Source organism: Capricornis sumatraensis, chromosome 5, assembly GCF_032405125.1.
Source record: "Capricornis sumatraensis isolate serow.1 chromosome 5, serow.2, whole genome shotgun sequence".
NCBI classification, from domain to species: Eukaryota; Metazoa; Chordata; class Mammalia; order Artiodactyla; family Bovidae; genus Capricornis; species Capricornis sumatraensis.
In genome coordinates, this window is record NC_091073.1 from 35,609,208 (window position 1) to 35,615,081 (window position 5,874).

The 5,874-nt window shown below is 40.8% G+C and overlaps 1 non-coding gene across 1 annotated transcript; it reads left to right on the forward strand.

Moving 5' to 3' along the window:
• Window positions 1–3,812: 3,812 nt before the first annotated feature.
• Window positions 3,813–3,884, forward strand: TRNAC-ACA (transfer RNA cysteine (anticodon ACA)). The gene has a single exon. It is a non-coding gene; the product is annotated as a tRNA-Cys (tRNA).
• The last annotated feature ends 1,990 nt before the right edge of the window (window positions 3,885–5,874 follow it).

Genomic DNA, 5,874 nt, shown 5'->3' on the forward strand with positions numbered 1-5,874 from the left:
AAACTCCAATGCCTTCTGGGGTCAGGCAGGGAAGGTGTGAGAGCAGCTGATGAAGTGGGAACAGTAAGAAATGGTGCAGGCATGTGTCTTTTGGAGGGTACACAGCTTTTAAAGTACTCAAACTAACTTAAAAAAAATCCTCTTAGCTAACCTCAGAAATTATCTGTGAGCTGAACAGAACCTCTGGTTACCAGTTTGCAAATCACAGACCAACAAAATACCTATATGGTATTGATACATCCAAACAGCCTAGCATGCTTGAACGTTTAACAGAATAAAAAGATCTGTGAGACAAGGGATCTCTGTTCCCTGATGTATCCCAACTGCCTGGACCAGATGCTGGTATATGACAGATATTGAATAAATGTTTGTTGAGTGAATGATGAGTCAATGTCCCAGAGACATTTCATGTCTATCAACAGAAAATCATTCAGTGACCATTAAGTTAGGTGTCTGGATAGATAAAAGGAATGTTGTTTCGTTTTTCTCATGCTTCAGTTTTAGCTGGGGCATTATTGGTTGAGAACCTTAGAAACTTTGGTTATTAAACAGATTCCAGGCTTCTGTTTCGGTGGGGAGAAACTGCCGGGACCTGTGCATTTGGACAGCCTCCCTTTGTGCTACACTCATAGTGTGTGCGTGCTAAGGTGCTTTAGTTGTGTCCAACCCTGTGATGCAATGACTAGTCAGCAAGGCTCCTCTGTCAATGGGATTCTCCAGGCAAGAATACTGGAGTGGATTGCCATGCCCTTCTCCAGCGGATCTTCCTGACACGGTGATCAAACCTGTGTCTCGTATGTTTCCTGAATTGGCACATGAGTTCTTTACCACTAGTGCCATCTGGGAAGCCCAGTGGTGTCTGACTCTTTGTGACCCCATGGACTATTCAGTCCATGGAATTCTCTAGGCCAGAATACTAGAGTGGGTGGCCTTTCCCTTCTCCAGGGAATCTTCCCAACCCAGGGATTGAACTCAGGACTTCTGCATTGCAGGTGGATTCTTTACCAGCTGGGCCACAAGGGAAGCCCACATTCATAGCAGATGTTCTCAAAACAAGTAAGACTCTGCAGGGAGATATAAAGAGCCTTTAAAACCACACCAACTCAAAAATCTATGCTTTTATAACCCAAAAGGTGAGATCAAATACTTAAAACCAAGGCTTACTAAACCTTTTAAATATAATTTCTAGGTAAGAATTACTGTGGTTCACAGGAAACTGGTATATGGCAATTGTTTCCATATATTCTTAAATGCACTGACATCACAGTAAGAATGGCGGGTGGCAGCTGTATCTCAGACCTAAGTCATGTTGTTTGCATGTGATTAAAAGACTGAACAATCAACTAAGGATTCTAATCCTAAGTCCACTACCAATTCTATGTCCAAACCTTGAGCAAATTGGTTTATCTTCAAAAAAAGTAAAGACCACACCCTGAGACTGATCTCTGAAACACAGCTTACATATAAGAATGAATCAATTTGCAAATTACTCCACCTTAGATGTAAAAAATGCTAAGACTTCTAACAATAGAAATCAGTACAGTTACACTGTTTCATTAATGAAATGAACAAGGAAAAACATGTATATTGAGGCATTTACTGGGCATACTATCAACATCACAAAAAGAATCTGTTAAGACTCTGCATGAAAAGACAGACTACTAGCTCCCCTATCAAAATTGCATTCCACTCCAGTCTTCTGTGTTTAACAATGTCCTTTCTATCATTTTCAGTGTTATTTCTGGGCTATGTATTTGATAATTTTTTAGTCTAATGCAACTCAACTTTATGGACCTCATCAAAAGAAAGAAAATGAAGTAAAGAAAGTGAGGTGTGCTCTAATAAAAACTATTTATCTACTAATTTTTAAAAGAAACATTTCTCCTGAAGCTAAAAAGTTCTCAATAAACTTGTGTGTGATTCAGGATAATATAGGGAAGCACCAATCCCTGTACCTGGAATATGAAAGTAATCTCGTGGTAGCCATGGGACACTATCATATTATAAAATAAGTATTGTGTATGGCTTTGTGTTTGTTTTTTTTTTTCTTCAAGACAGGTCAAATATACTGCACTGGACAGTTATCAAATGCAACTAGGCATGAAAAGGATCTGGTGAGCATGTTTAAAATACAGATCCTCATGTCCCACTAAGTCAGATTATCTAGGGGAACTACAACCCCTGAATCTGTATTTTTAAAAAATCTTCCCAGGTTATTCTTAGGCAGATGGTCCATGGACTCACACAAGGGAAGTGCTGCTCTAGATTCTTACTAAAGATTTGAAATTTTAAGAATCCATTACATTTTATCAGAAAGAAAAAATATATATAAGTATATATACATACATATACCTGTGTGTATTTGTGTATAGATACATATGCGTGTGTATGTATTAACAAAGATGCTTTTGCTTGACCAAACTTTAGTCAGGCTCCTGAATCTCCTAGGCTCATCTATGAGCTTCCGTATAAAATCTAATTCCAAGAAAAATGAAGTCAATTCAGTGAGTCTTTCCTCCTCCATATCTGAGCAGGTTCCTCAGCTCCCACCATCTCCCAGGTGACATCTGATCCTCCTGGACTGTCTTCAGCAAGAATCTTGTTTGGCCAAAAATCCCCATTCCCCTGATATTTTCTCTTAGTAATTTCCATCCACTGACCCCCATCCTGCTCCTTGGCTATAAATCTCCACTTGCCCACACTATATTTGAATTGAGCTTTGGTTCTATACTGAGATCTCTCTCCTCCTCTTGCAATAGCCCCGAATAAAATCTGTTTTTTCCTCTTCAACTACTGTCCAGCTTGGTTTTTCTTTGGCATGTACTTGTGTGTATGTGTTTACGCATGTATGCCCATAGAGCCACACTTAATTTCTAATGACTGTTTCTCAGGGAAAAAGACCTTTGCCTTACGAGCATTTAACAATCACCACCCTGAACTAAAATGAGTGACGGAAGCCAATAAACCTCTCAAAAACTTTAGCAGGAATCATCTAAACATGGGCAATTTTAATCTCAACACTTAAATGCATTCACCGACTTCTGTTATGAAAAATATCTAACTCATTTTTGAAAAACCAGTCTGAAAATGTCCCTTTGTGCTTAAAGAAAGAGAGAGAAAAACTTAGAAAATATCGCTGAGAACTGAGAAAGTTTTTGAAATTTCCCAGGATGAATCACAAAGTCTTTATATGCCTCCTACTTCCTTCCTTTTGAGCCTTCCCCGCTGGGAACATAGTAGGTACTCAGAGCTTGACTGTATACAAATGCTTAGACCATTTCATTAAGGGTTGGAGAGAAGCCTGGGCACAAAGAGAAACAGGGAGATCCCCTCTGTGGCTGGGGAGGCCACATGAGTCAGTGGGAAGTTGACTGAGGCTAGGGGACTTGCTACATGGTGGGAGAGACATTTCTATTGATGCTGCAGTTTGATCTGTACCACTATTCTTAAATTTAAATAATTGAGAGGAAAAATACTTCTCTTTCATTCTCTCCTATGAGTCCCCATCTGCAGGGATGTTCTAGTAGGAAAGCTGATCCCTCAAAACCTCAGAGACTTTTGGTGCTGATCTGATGCTGAAACAATTCCAGTCCATCTGAGCAAGGATAAAAATGGTGACATTCATTCATTCTCTCTTTTAACCATAAAAAGAGATGAACCAGCTGGGCCTGCTAACATTTTCCTGGACTCACAGCTTTAAAGGACAAGCCCCAAAGTCTATTCCTAAGTTTATGACAGAATCAAGGGATACTTGCTTCTTTCTAAAATCTGATAGGTGAAGGCGATGGTAATTGTCAGAATTCATGGGTGTCTCCCTGGTGGCTCAGATGGTAAAGCATCTGCCTACAATGCAGGAGATCCAGGTTCAATCCCTGGGTTGGGAAGATCCTCTGGAGAAGGAAATGGCACCCCACTCCAGTACTCTTGCCTGGAAAATCCCATGGACGGAGGAGCATGGTAGGCTACAGTCCATGGGGTCGCAAAGAGTCAGACACGACTGAGCGACTTCACTCACTTTCCACCACGGATGAGCTACATAAGGATGATTGTAGTTTTATTGTCAAGTAGCAAATGGACAGTGATTCTTATCTGACTTAGAGAATAACATGATTGTTATTAACAATCCACATCAGAAGACAACTGAACACAATTTTACAGACAAGATGGGTAAAGAAAACATCTTGGAGGAGTTTTGTGACTAGTGAAGCAAGCAGATATAAAATTGGGTAAGACTATATCTTCCCTGGTGGCTCAGATGGTAAAGCGTCTGCCTACAATGTGGGAGACCTGGGTTCAATTCCTGTGTCAGGAAGATCTCCTAGAGAAGGAAATGGCAACCCACTCCAGTACTCTTGCCTGGAAAAACCATGGACGGAGGAGCCTGGTAGGCTACAGTCCATGGGGTCACAAAGAGTCGGACACAACTGAGTGACTTCACTATCCTGTTCCAAGAAAGTGCCTGCCCCAGCATGGTGGCCTGGCATATAGGTGCCATAAAAATTGACCAAACAAATGATGTGAGAGACAGAAAATGCACTGGGGAAAAAAATACTGGAAAGTGCCTGTGTGTTAACAGTGTTTTCCTCTCTCTTTTGACTTTCTGTATTCTTTGTATACTTTTTTACAATAAGCATGGATTACTTTTATAATTGGAAAAAACAAATGCAGAAACAAGGTTTTTTTGTTCACTAATTCCTCAGTTTCTCCCATTTGAAAGCTCTGAGGTCTGTTTTCCTACTGTTGGCAATTACTTTTTTATTGATCCCAAAAAGTAATATTTTTCCAATATTGAAAATACAATTCTAGGGGGGAAAAGATGCCCTTTTGCTAGGAAAGCTTAAGACCAACTAAACACATTAAGATAGAATGTAACAGAAAACTACAACTGGGCTTGATAACAACCTAATAGGAAGAAGTAAGTAGCTCAGGAAAAATCTATCCCCAGGGTAGGAAATGACAATATTTCACCAGGTTAGTGCACTCCTCTGCTATTTACTTCATTAGCACTGCAGATTGAAAGCTGAGAGAACTGATGAAGACTTCACAGGCTGGCTGAGGCTTTCTGAGCGTTACCTCCATCACTCCTGTTATACCACATGCTTGTCAATCACAGTGCCTTTGTATGAGCTGGTTGAGGTTCAGGTCAATCCTGTGACAAACAGAAGACTCCTGACGTTCTTTCAGTCTTAAAAGACTTTGCAAATTTGACTTTTACTTATGTGAAAGAATCTCCTCAATGACAAAACCTAAGGCATTCAACACCAGGGCTCAGGATGAGCTGAAATGCCCGTGGGGAGACCACAGATGGCAGCTTCAGTGGGGTCTGGGGACAGAGATCCCAGTAACGAGAGGTGCTGGGGGAGAGAATCATTCATTTGTATAATATGCTCTATTTACATTTGTACAGGAAATTTCAAAATCCTTTCACAGCATTTATCACAATCTCTGTAACTACCCTTTCGAGTAAATACAGCAGGTGCATCCTCCTCCTTTCACTGGCAGGTGGATTGAGGATCCCAGGGAGGGAGTAGCTTAAGACTGTTTGCTGGGAGGCTACTGAAGCAGGCCTGGAACTGGGTTCAACTCCCCTTCAACACGCCTCACTGCCTTTATATGCCCTGCAGGAACTGAAAGAGTGGAAATGCTCACACCTATGGCACTGAGATACTCTCAATGTCATTGGCATCAGGCGAATAGTCTCCAGTAACCGATCCAATTTGATGTGTACATGGGCAAGTAATTTTCTGTTAGACATCATCATCATTAGCATTTAACAATTAAAATCCTCATCCCTTTAGCCTAGAAAAGCCGGCAGAGAAGCTGTTCAGGTAGTTCTGATCCAAATTTCCCAGGTCCGAGAGGCTTGGTTTTTCC